The sequence below is a fragment of the Eleutherodactylus coqui genome, chromosome 6 (assembly GCF_035609145.1).
Source record: "Eleutherodactylus coqui strain aEleCoq1 chromosome 6, aEleCoq1.hap1, whole genome shotgun sequence".
In the NCBI taxonomy this organism is placed as follows: domain Eukaryota; kingdom Metazoa; phylum Chordata; class Amphibia; order Anura; family Eleutherodactylidae; genus Eleutherodactylus; species Eleutherodactylus coqui.
Window position 1 is genome coordinate 134,955,403 of NC_089842.1, and position 13,504 is coordinate 134,968,906.

General features: G+C 45.8%; 1 protein-coding gene across 1 annotated transcript in view; it reads right to left on the reverse strand.

Annotated features, from left to right (window-relative positions):
- The window catches only part of FAM83E (family with sequence similarity 83 member E), an 81,890-nt gene that overhangs the window by 29,985 nt on the left and 38,401 nt on the right, over positions 1–13,504 (reverse strand). The window lies entirely within an intron of this gene.

The window sequence follows — 13,504 nt, forward strand, 5'->3', positions numbered from 1 at the left end:
AAAAAGCAGCAAGATCCTGTTATTTATTAAACAATACACATAGATTGAGATGTGTGGGCGTAACTAGCAGTCTAGTCCCAATCGCTATTGACTATGTTAGTTTATGGACTTTACAACAGAGGATAGAGGCATCGTGGGAAGAAACAAGTTAATGATTCCGCAATGTCTGCCACACCTTCAACAGCTGGTCAGAAAAAAAAGGGAATAGCCACATTTTTAAAGGGATTGTCCAAGTAACCATGTTATAAGATAAAAATGTCACGTTGTGCTCCTGGGACCTGTAGTTCTGTTGGGTTTCCCGAAGCACACTGCTGCGGGTCTGGTTGATTTGGCTAGCTGACGTTGTGGAGTTCTCCAGTCAGCCAATCACCACGGGTCTGTGTACGTAAGTACCAGTCCATTTTTTTAGATGGTGCTAGTCTTTGCCCATTTTACTATTTTCCTCCTTCCCTCTCAGGACCCTGGTGCTTGGTGTCATGCATGTTCTGCTTTGGTTTGATGCGTGAGTTTCTGGGTGGTTTCCTGTTTGTTGGTGTGAACAGTTACCTGTTCAGGGTGTATGTCGCTTGTCTGTTTGTGCATGTGAACTGTGTCCTGTTCAGCATATATGTTGTATTCCATCTATGGTGAGCCAGGCCCCTAGTTCCAGTGTAGGGACGTTCCAATTGGGACGATCGCGCTGCTTGTAGGCAAGACTCCTTGGGTTTAAGTCGTCTTGTTAGTGTGGACCCTTGTTGTGGGCTCATGAGCTTATGTACTTTGGCCAAATTACTATCTAGTACCTCGCTGTTCCATCTACTTATGACTGTTGGTATTATTGGTAAGTGTTTTGGTGTTTGTCTGTTGTTGTTGGTTGTTTGCACACATATCCGGTTTATTTGTCGCAGCTTCGTAGTACAGCTTGTTCTTGTTATCTGGTGTTTGTGTGGTTATGCATGCACGTTCTCTCTCCCTTTGTGAACACAACCTTACATTTGTCCCGGGCGTGGTGCATCTTGTGCTCAGGGTGAACATGACAGAATAAGGCTAACTTCACACAGGGGTGATTTTGATATTGGGCCATGAATCACCGCCCAATATTGTGATCGCCAACATGCGATTACTCCACGGATATGAGGTGTTTTTTATATCAAAACCACCTCGCACCCCCTGGAGGAAGTAGCAGAGTTTTAAAATTTTTTTCAATGGGGAACCCATCGCATGCACTTAGCACGCGGTGCGATGCTGCCGCCGGTCCCATTGAAAACAATGGGCGATGCAAGGCTACACCCAAAGATATGATGTGCTGAGATTGGTTTCCTGTATCACGATGCAGGTTAAAATCGCTCATGTGTATGACCCCATTCTTATGACCCCAATCTTGCGAGATTTTCTCAGCTGTGTGAAAACGGCCTGACTCTGCCATATCTGGGTTGTGTCTGTGTAGATCGTTTTCCCTACGGCCTGCAACGAAGTAACAAAAAGTAAATTATATCGCCTCTCTTTTCCGCCAGGAAGAGCTGTCCCATGACAATGGCAGGCTGTACTGACAGCAGACGTCACATGACTACTGACGCCAATCTTAGCGTCACCATCTGTTCTCCTGGCATCAGCGCTCACATCCTGGGTACCATGATGTCAGAAGTTCGGAACGATAATGCTGCGGTGTCTAATTCTGCTGTCAGTACAACCTGGCAGCATCGCAGGACCCGCTGTAAAGTTTTCTGAGGGGAGAAGAGAGGTAAGTATGCTTTATTTTGTTATTTTATAACATGGTTGTTTAAACAAACTTTTAGTCAGACAACACTTAAAAGGGCCTGGACAAAATATGAGTTTGCAATATGCTTATTTTGTACTTACTAGTATAGTCTTTATTATTGGTGTGCCTTGTTCTTCTGTAATATTGAAACCATGCCATCTCGTTCAACTATGCCTCTGCCCACTGTGGGCAGTACTCCCATCCATAAGGCTGATACAGATGGACGGGCATGTGATCAACACATCATCACGCTTCTTCCATTGATGTACAGGACAGCTGCTCTGTGGATATGTGCAGGTCATGGGTGCCGGGGTCTGAGTGCATTGAGTATCACTGTGTTGGTCACATGTCCCTCCATCTGAAACCATTGAATGGGTAGGAGCAGAGGCGTAACTTGAAGCTCCTGGGCCCCAATGCAAAACCTGTAACAGGGCCCCAACTATAATGCTTTATTCATACTACTGGGCTCCCTATATGGAAAAGAGAGGCCTTAAGGGCCCCCTAAGGCCTCCCTCACACAGGGCGTTTTATACAGCGTTTAGCGCTGCCTTTTCAGCCCAGCGCTAAACGCTGTACAACACTCCCATTCATTTCAATGGGGCTGCTCACACAGGGCTGAAAACGCAGCGCCTCCCAACGCTGCACTTTGACATCGATGCAAGTTCTATTTTTGGGCGTTTTCAGCCCTGCGTCGCCCATTGAAATGAATGGGCAGCGGTTTTAGCACTGCTGAAAACGCGGCAACACTTGGTGCCGCGTTTTTGGCAACGTTAACCGCTTGCCGATTTTCGGGGTGAGGGCTTGCAATAGAAGCCCTACCCCGAAAATCTGCCCCAGCTAGGTAGACAAAAAAAAAGAAAGTTAATACTCACCTAGCCGCTGCAGTCCGGGTCGCGGCCGCTGGTCTCTGCCGCTGATCTGGGCTTCTCCAACACTCCCAAGTCTATTGCTGGAGGGCAGATTTGAGAACCCCGCCTCCGGCAATAGAGTGCTGTGATTGGTTATCGGCACACTCGATGCCCAATCACAGCCCTTCATTGACTGTCTCAGCCAATCAGCGCCGGCAAGCTCTGATTGGCTGAGACAGTCAATGAAGGGCTGTGATTGGGCATCGAGCAAGCACCGACAATCAATCACAGCACTCAAACCTGGCCTCCGGCAATAGACTTGAGAGTGCCGAGGAAGCCCGGATCAGCGGCAGAGACCAGCGGCCGCGACCCGGACTGCAGCGGCTAGGTGAGTATTAATTTTTTTTTTTCAGCATTTTTATGCCAAAACGCTGGCATAAAGTATGCCAGCGCTGCTGAAACGGGGCGGAATCTGCAGTAACGCAGTGTTGAAAAACGCTGCGTTTCTGCAAACGCCCTGTGTGAGGGAGGCCTAAGGCCCCTGGGCCCGGGTGCAACTGCATCCCCTATAGTTACGCCAGTGGGTAGGAGCAGCATCTAGATCTGGCTTAAGGATGGCAGAAAGAGATTGTGTGACTTCAAGAATATAGAACTGCACATTACAATAATAATAAAAAATTGCAAAATAAGAATATTGCAGACTTATTTTTTTTAATTTGCTGTAAAGTGGCCAACCTCATTAATGTTGCGTTATTGATGTGTTGCCCACAGCTGTGTTTCAAAATAATTGTTATAGTATCTACGAGTGTCCCCATTAGGGTCTTCATAGCACTACATATGTCTATATACTGTCAGGTTGGGCTTCTGATGGTTGGAGCTCAGCCAAGGGGCGGAGCAGTTGTTCTTTGTCTGCTATTGCAGGCACAGCAGTAGAGTGAGGCCTCGGTCACACGGGCGTTTTTTCCCGCGATTTGCGGATCGCATAACGGATGCGCATCCGCAAATCGCGTGACCGGGGCCAACGATTCACTGAAAAAGCTGCACCTAGCAGCGTTTTCAGTGAAACTGCCCCGCGCTGCCCGCTATCCTCTGCCACAACTGTGGCAGAGGAGAATGATGTTCGCCCATTGAATTCAATGGAGCTGGCAATACAGCCGGCTCCATTGAAAGCAATGGGCTGCCGGCGAGCGCCAGATGAATTTTCGGGAAGGGCTTAAAAATATAAGCTCTTCCCTGAAAAACATCCTAAAATGTGTAAAAAAAAATAAAAAAATTATATATATATATATATATATATATATATATATATACTCACCTTTTCCCTGCAGACGGAGTTCAGCCACGTCCGGCCGGCAGTTCTCCTGAACTGCTCTGTGTAGTATTCAGCAGACGGGGATTTAAAATCGCCGCCTGCTGAATGGGCTGCCTCTGATTGGTCACAGCCCTCACCAATCAGAGGCAGCTCTCACTCACCCATTCATGAATTCGTGAATGGGTGAGTGAGTGCTGCCTCTGATTGGCTGAGCACAGGGACCAATCAGAGGCAGCTCTCAGCTGTCATTCAATAGCTGAGAGCTGTCTCTGATTTTAAACCCCCGCCTGCTGAATACTACACAGAGCAGATCAGGAGAACTGGCGGCCGGCCGCGGCTGAACTCCGTCTGCAGGGAAAAGGTGAGTGTGTATATATATATATATATATATATATATATATATATATATTTTTTTTTTACACATTTTCAGGATGTTTTTCAGGGAAGGGCTTATATTTTTAAGCCCTTCCCCGAAAATTCATCCCGCGCTCGCCGGCAGCCCATTGCTTTCAATGGAGCCGGCTGTATTACCGGCTCCATTAAATTCAATGGGCGAACATCGTCCTTCTCTGCCACAGCTGCAACAGCTGTGGGAGAGGAGAACGATCTTTAAGTATATGTTCTCAATGGGGTCGGTGCTGCTGCCGCCGGCCCCATTGTGCGCATATATAGAACACAGCGATGCGCAGAACGCAGATAGGCGCGTTCTGCGAATCGTTGTGTCCTATAATTGATCGCACATCCGCATAAAAAGCGGACATGTGACCGATCCAATTGGGATGCATTTGGTCTATAGATCTGCAGATCGCAAGCGCGTCTGCAAATCGGACCAAAAAACGGTCGTGTGACCGAGGCCTAAGGCTGGTTTCACACAAGCCATAGCGATATCACTACAAGAAAATCACGGCAAAATCACATCTTTTTTCCCCATGATTGAGTGTCAGCGCTTCTTTTTGTCGCAAAAACATTGCTGCCACTTGCGATTTTTGTTTCGCGCGATTTTGTCACGATTTTTTAGCGTTAAAGTTAATGGGCCTTTCTAATATTAAAAAATGCATTGTATTGCATGAAAAGTTTGTGCTTTGCGATGTGATAAAAAGGACACTCCATAGGGAAACATGGGAGATAAAAATAACGCGAAACACAGAAAGATAGAGCATGCCGCAACTTTTTTAAATCGCAACATCGAATGAATGAAAACATCTCAAATGTGAAGGAAACCATTGAGAATCATTGGTTTCATAATTCAGCATTTTTACTTACTCTTACATCGCACAATTTTCTTGCCCATGTGAAACCTGCCTAAGACCGTTTTTACATGGAAAGAGTACACTGTTTGCTCATTCATTCAGGGGGTCAGTTTTAGGCCTCTTTCACACCGGGCAACAGCATCAGTGTTCTGTGCGATATCACTGCGATTTCTCGCGACGATATTGCGATTTTCTGTCGCTCTTTTCCCGGGATTTTTGCAAGGGTGAGGGGGTTGGGGGCTTGAAATATAAGCCCTACCCTGAAAATAAGACCGAGCTGCATGAAAAAGTTGAAAAAAAAAACGCATCACCTAAGGGACGCTGTACAGCTCCGCCACATGTCTCCTCTGTATCTCCAGCACTTGTTTGAAGTCCTCCGGCAGAGCTTCCTGGTCAGGAGTTTGAAAATCCCCACCTCCAGTAAGAGCTGTCTGTGATTGGTTCTCAAGCGCCGCAGCTCAACCAATCAAAGCCAGCGCTTAATGAACCAATCACAGCCATTCAATGAGAAGCAGCAGAAAGGAAGGCTCCATAGGGAAACATGGGCTACAAAACCTCACAAATCACGGCAATATTTAGCAACCTGCGATTTTTTTTCTCACAATGTAGCAGCCTACAAAACTTTTCTAATGTGAAAGAACCCATAGGAAAGCATCGGCTTCACATACATGCGATTTATAGCACTGTCGCATCGTGAGAAGATTGCACGATTTTGTCACCCATGTGAAACCGGCCCTAGGCCTCTTTCACACGGGCGATAGCAATATCGCCGTGAGAAAATCGCAGTAGAATTGCATTGGTGTTCTGTGCGACATCACTGTGTTTTTTCGTGGTGATATTGCGATTTTGTGTTGCTACAAACTCACACATGGTGCGACTTCATTGCGCTCTTTTTGCGGTATTTTCGGGGGGACAGGTGGGCTTGAAATATAAGCCCTAGCCCAAAAATATGCCTTAGCTGCATAAACCCCCCCACAACAATTTTTTGAATGATAATCATGTAAAAGGGCCCTTGGAAATGTAGTCAAGGACAGCTGTATGTGTTCAGTAGAAAGGTGCACTAGAGAAGGTAGAACGTATAGGCCAGCACTGGGAACTTCTTATAATGTAACATCAGACTCAAGAATCTGCTTCTCAGAGAAAGAATTACATCAGACTGTAAATTTCACCTCTTGCTCCAACAAGTTTGTTTAGGGTCTTTCTTGTCCTCAGAACTTGCATTTGATTATCTGCAAATTCTCTATAAACTATGATAGGGAGAGTTAAAGGAGCAGCAGGTGGTTGGTAAAAATCGCACTTCGATGTATGAACCCCAGTCACAAGGCGAGCCAGAGTCACAGAGTCAGGCCTCGTTCACACGAGCGCTGTTTTCACACATTAGAGGTGCGCAAAGAAAGCGCTACTATAAGAGCCAATGGTTTCCTATGGAAGCGTTCAGATGGAGGAGTTTTAGACGCGCTAAATAATTGCACCAATCAAAGATAGGAGATGAGACTGCATGGTCGCCTGTAAGCTCCACGGTGCAAGAAAACTTAGGGCCTGACCTACCTTTGGTGCGTACTTTCCATAGACTCCTATGGGAGGTGAATAACACGCACCTCCAATTGTGTAAATGGGTTAATTAAAATAGATGAAAAACACCCATTCACGCGATCTTTAGTGCAGTATGGGCGCGATCTTTTCACATGCCTTTACTGCGCTACAACAGGCCTCAGGGGGCTTTTAGACAGAACGATTATTCAAACGAGTGAAAGTGGACGATAATCGTTCAGTCTAGATGTGAGCCAACGACTGAACGAGGAATGAGAATCGTTCGTTCTCGCTCGTTGTGCATTCTATACAGGCATTAAAATCATTATTGGTTCATTCACTTTTCATTCAGTTTAAATACTGATCATTCAGTATTTTACATAGAGTATATGAAACACTGAACGATTGTTGTTGACTGAGTCAACGATGAATCTGCCTGTCTAACCAGGCTGCACGAGAGCGAATGACCTAATGATGACATCACTGACTGGTTTGCTATTGCAAATGAGAATCGTCCAGTCTAAGGGTTCCTTCCCACGGATGGATTTCCGCCGCGTAATACGCAGCGGAAATCCACTGCGTTGCCCGCAGCTATTAGGTTCTATTGAGCCTAATAGCACAATGCTTGCGGAATTCCGCACCATAAAATGACCCGTCCTCACCCGCGGCATGCTCTATTTGCCACGGGTGTACGCGCAGGCGGCTTCCATTGCAGTCAATGGAAGCTGTCCGTCACGCTATCTTCCGCTGTAGCACAGCAGAAGATAGCGTGAAACCACTTCCCCGCCTACCGCCGACGCTGTGGGCGTGTCATATGACGGGGCCGGCGCGCCACGCGCTCTATTGCGCATGCGCGCCGAAGCATCATGCGGGACGTGGGACGGCAGATCCGGAGGTAAGTTTGGGGTCTCTGGGGGGGCGCCGTGACGGGCTCCGCCGCGAAATTCCGGAGCCCCTCACGGCCGTGTGAAGTCGGCCTAAAAGCAGCCTCAGGCCTCACTCAGAAAGCATTTTCTCTGAGCTATTAGCCACGAGAAAATGTCGCCGGAAAATCGCGACTATGTAAAGCATTGGATTCTAATACATTCATTTACATGGGCGATTTTTAGCCGTGAGAAAAAACTGCAACTGAAAAGCACTGTGATTTTTTTCTTCACAGCGTCAAAAGATAGGTCATGGCTGGAGATGAGCGAGCACGCTCGGATAAGCCAGTTACTCGAGTGAGCCTCGCTCTTCTCGAGTAACTGCATTCTTGTTGGAGCGTGCTAGGGGAGGGGGCAGGGTGGAGGCAGGGGAGAGGGTGAAAGAGATCTCTGGCAGGGGAGAGGGTGAAAGAGATCTCTCTCTCCCCCCCTGCTTACCTTTGTCGCCCCCCCGGACACGCTTGGACAAGAATGCAGTTACTCGAGAAGACCGAGGCTCGCTCGAGTAACTGGCTTATCAGAGCGTGCTTGCTCATCTCTACTGATGGCCTATTGTAGGCAGCTCCCAGAGATTCCTAGGCGAGCTGAAAAATAAAGGGAGGGGTAGGGAGTTAACCTGATTTCGGGGCTCGTTGAAGAAGACAACTGGCTCTATTTAGCTATTTAAGCTAAATAGAGCCATTCTGCCGACCGCCGCTGTGGCCTCCTTTTAACGCGATATGCTCTTGTGAATGGATGGGAAAAAGCGAATTCCTTTTGGTATTAGATCGCGGCAATACAGTGTTGCCGCTATTTTATATTGAAAACACATCACTCGTGTGAAGGAGGCCTCAGACAGTAAGCAAATGTAATACAAGGGAGCAGAAACAAATCCAAAGCCAAAAATGTGCTATAGTTAGTTATCATAGCCGGTAGTGGGCTTTTCTCCCAAAACAACAAAAAGATCAGACAGCTGAAATCCAACTGCCCGATCCTTATCTTCCCCGGAATCTGTTATTGGAGAGAGGCATCCATCCACATTTGGCCATTCACATCAAAATCAATAGGTTTGGTCACTCTGGATCTAATGTGTATGGCCACCCTATGTTCACAGACACCTATGCAAAATCAGACAGCCCCACTGTGAGTCTATGGGGGTCCATCATTCGACCGATTTGGCAATGTGTTGTGGTTTCTGTTATAAATTAAAAACTACTACACCATGATATGAACACAACCTTACATAGACACCACTTCCCATTACACAACTGGTGGGTCATGTATGAAGGCTGAGCTTTAAACTCAGTGTTTGGGGTACATCTGCCCTGTATAGTTTAGAATATAAAGTTCTTGCTTTGGAACATTTTTGTATGGGATTTCCATTTCCTAAACGCCTCTCTCCAGTGAATGGATTAATGATTCTTTAGATGGTATGAGCCATTTGAATGTGTAAATAGAGAAATTAGAGTGTAGTAGTTATCAAGAAATAGCAGGCGGCTTTCATCGTCTCGCACAGCTGTACTAAATATTTCTTCATTACTGGCACGACTGGAATTTGCTTTGATGAATTATTTAAAATATGTTAATCTGTAATGTGTTATCCTGACCTATATTAATGCTCTGTCAGTGCAGTCATGACATATGTCATCCATGAAAGGTTAGTACGGCAACTCCAGTTTACTGGCTTTACTTGCTGCATTTTATGTTCCATTATTATATTGCATGCTGATGAAAAGATTAAATGCATCTGAAAGTTATATAGACAAACTGACAAATCTATTGGACCTGCAGAGTAAATATTGGAACAAGGTGGAGGGAATATTAGACAAGGGAGGAAACCGCACACAGGAGAACACAATTCAAAGAACGCTATGGATGAAGATAAAAGAAAAGAACATTTTCACGTATTAATTTGGTTGTAAACATGGGTAACAAGGTGATCTGAAAAATATGTCATCGTCGGGAGGCTTTGCTAAGTTTTCCTTCGCCTGGGGGAAAGATTCAATTTGCTGACTTAAGGCCCATTCAGACAGGCATTTCTCCTGGCTGTGTGCTGTCCGTGTCTTTAAGGCTGGGTTCATGCGGGGCGGAATTGCCGCTGAATTTCAATGTGGACTTTCCGCACGGAAATTCTACCTGCACTTTTAAACTTGAGACTAAGCAGCAAAGTGGACGAGATTGGCCAAAGTCTCATTCACACGCTGTGGACAAGCCGCGCGGAAACTGATATGCGGCACGGAATTCAAATAAGCGACATGTCAACTGTATTGCCGTTTCCACTGTGGGCTCTCTCCTCTCTATGGGGAGAGAGTTCCGCAGTTCAATACAGCTGGAAAAGCCGCTTCAAACCCGCGCTAAATGGTGCAGGTTTTGAAGCAGCCTTTCTGCTGCGGAAATCTTGTGGAATTTCCGTGCGGTCCCGCTGCAGGCATTCCGCGAGATTTCCACGGGATCTCTGTCCCATGGGAACTGAGCTGAACTGACTGAACCAAACAGCACATGGACCCATTAAAGTAAACTGGGCTATTTACACAGCTGTTTCTTACGCGGCTCCACAGTAGGTCCTATTCTAGTCCTTATTCATGGACTACAAAAGCATAAAAAATGCAGCAAACACAGATGCTGCCGGAAGACAGTGAAAAAAATGACATCAACTGGGTCTTCTTTTGGCTTTTTTCCCCTTTCTTTTTAACACATGTGAACAACACAGCACACAGATGGAACACGGATGTAAAAAAAAAACATAAGCAGCAAAAATCCGCAAACCAAAATTTCATACGCCCTTGTAAATGATCCCTTAAAGGGATTTTCCCATCTTGGACTTTTATGGCACATCCACTATGAGATCTGTACATATTTCAAAATCTGACTTTTCTGTCCCAGTTACAGATATTTTGTACCCCGCTGGGTACCTCACCTGTACTGTTGCCATTAGGCCTCTTTTACACAAGTGTTTTTTTGCTATAAAACATTGGTCGAAAATCATGACTGTCTGAAGCATTGGATTCCAATGCATTCATTCAGTTGGCCGCATTTTAGCTGCGTCAAAACATTGTGGCCATGATAATAGGACATCGTGGCTGATGTTTTGACGCAGCCGAAAAAGATAGGGCTTGCCTTATCTTTCAAGCCATCATCAGCTGGTGGCTCCCACTGGCTTTTATGGGAGCTGCCAGCAAAGGAAGGCGGGAGGAGTTTAGCAGCGACTAGCACTGCTAAACCATGTCAGCTGGCTCTAATTAAACAATAGAAGCAATGCTGAGCGTGTAAATGGGCGAGAGAGTGCAAGATTTAGCTGTAACTTGGTTGCAACATTTTCTCGCTCATGCTTTTTTCGGCTGCAATGTGGCCGGCCGGTAAACACATCGCCCATATAAAAGAGGCCTTACTCCCATCCATTTGTATATTCGTTATGGAAACATCGTACCACAGCCTGCTCGGCTGTTCCGTAATCCTGACCCTCCTGGCTGCTGTATATAGAGGGGCATCCTCATCTTGATCATGATTGGCCGAGATAGGAATACTTCTATAACCCTGTGTTTAAATAACCTGGTCAAGACAGAGAAGCTTAAAGGGTTATTATGGGACTTCAAAAAAATTTTTTTACTGATGTTTGATAGGGACCTGACGCTTAGATCTCCGCTGATCAGCTAATTTCTGGGGCTGCGGTCAATGCGGAAATTGCTGACTACTGCAGAATGGCCTGGGTTGGTACTGCAGTGCAGCTTCCAACCCAGGCCGCTGCGCTATAGTCAGCATTTTCTGATCCCTTAGCTGACCGCAGTGACAGAGACCCCAGGAATCAGCCGATCATCTATTGATAACTGACAGATCATCAATAGAATTTTTTTTTTAAGTCCCAGAATAACCAGAGTGCATGTATATAGACATGGGTGGGAGAGATGGCTCTCATCCGAATGAGCATTGGTCCAACAGCTATCTAATATGTATGGCCAACCAAAAAGAGGGGGCCCTGCAGGCACACATTTTACCTTTGTAATTTTATGGTAGTTGGAAACTAATCCGGTCACTTTAAGTCCCACGTTCTGTTGCTTTTATTGTCTTACATCTTGTGACTGCCGTCAGCAGTGTTAGGATGAGTACAGTATGACTGATTTTACAGTGTTGTATGCTTAATGGGTGGAAGAACGTTCAGGTACTTCCTGTGCATTAACCTCTCTGGGTGTTATGTAGTTCTAGTTGATAACAGACTAGTAATCCATCCATCATGTAAGCAACTCTATACTAAGTAGGGAAATCATTGATTTCTCAACAGTATGAAGCAAGAAACCTACCCCACCTAGAAAAATGTCCTGCAAAGTCAGCTTCAGGCAGTGCTGTGGTCTGTGGGAAGGGTATGTGAGCTCCCAGATAGTTACCTCTGCCATACATTTCTAGCCCTGTGCATGATGGGGAACTCCTAGTGGACTCTGGTAACAACATGTCCCTTTCTGATGACTATGGAGTACAGTGTTGTCATGGAGGCCTCATGTGAATGCAAATGAAAAGCATAATGCTATAAATGCCAGGTATTTTTTGACATTTTGGCCAAAATATGGAATTTAGCGGGCCACGTCATGGCTCCTGACAATACCGCTAGTCCCTACACTAACCAGGAGTCCAGCAACATAACCAAATGAAACTACAAGACACAAACCTTTTTCACAGCCACCACACATAGAACCTGCTCATACCACAGAGAGAGAGAGAAATGAGAACACAGAAAGCTGAACACACCCACACCTGGGAAGACAGCTTTGATGTGTACTGACCCAGAGTGATTGGCTGGCTGGAGACACACACATGCCCAGCCAGTACAAGCCCCCACACCAGAGCAGGAAAGCTCCAGAGAACCTACAGTACAACAGATCTCAGGAGACAGACATGACAACCAGCTTCCGGTTCCCAGCAGCCTAGTTAGATGTGACGCTGCTGGTCAGGTGAGGCAACTACAGTCCGCTGGGAACCGGAAATCAGGGAACCCTGACAGTGGAAAGCCTTCGGAGGAGGTGATGGGGAGCGCCACATGGTATGAAATCACTTGCGGATCTGCAGCTGATTTCCAGTAAAAATCCGCATCAATGGTAAGTATTTCGACCGTTTTTTGGATGCAGAATTGCTGCAAAATTTGCTCCCTGCCTTTTTTTGAACCGGCCCTGCACTTTTTAGAACGACAGAGGTAAAATCATACGTTGCCTTTGACCCTGGGAAAATCTGTTATGTTAATCATAAACTTTATTTTTATTTAATTAAGGGACTTTTACTTTTTTTTCATTGTAATGAAATGTCTGAATTTCATTGCATTCTAACAGGGGCTTTACTGGACAGCTATGGGGACCTTTGTTAGACCCTAAATTGACAGTTTAAGCATTCATGCGCATGGGCGATGGATTTTCACGTAGGCCGCATTGTGGCTGGAAAACTCATGAAGAATAAGCTGCGACAAAGTCGTGACTAAAATCCACGTTTTCCCGTTCATTTACACATATATACACGTATATATGTCGCAGTCCGGAATTCCTTTGGTCGGGAGAAATGCTCAGCATGGCTTCTATTATTTAAGTAGAGCCAGCTGACATGGTTTACAGCGCTAGCCGCTGCTAAACTGTCTCCCCCTCCTTTTGTCAGCAGCTCTCATAGAAACCTGTCCTAGGATAGCTGAATGCTTTTTCATACCAGATTGGAGTGGGGTGGGAATGGCAGGCAGTGGCAGAATGGTAAACCTGAGAGGGACAACCTCCATGGTAGTAGGTTCTTCCCCCGCCGCTCTGTTTTCCCTCCAGTCTAGAGATGTATTCACCTGTCCCTGGATGGTTTTCTCGTAGGCTGCACAGACACAAGCTATTTTGTTAAATTACTGGAAACCCCTTTAAAGGAATTATATTACCATTTTTTAAAATTCTGTTGTTTATATATAACTATGG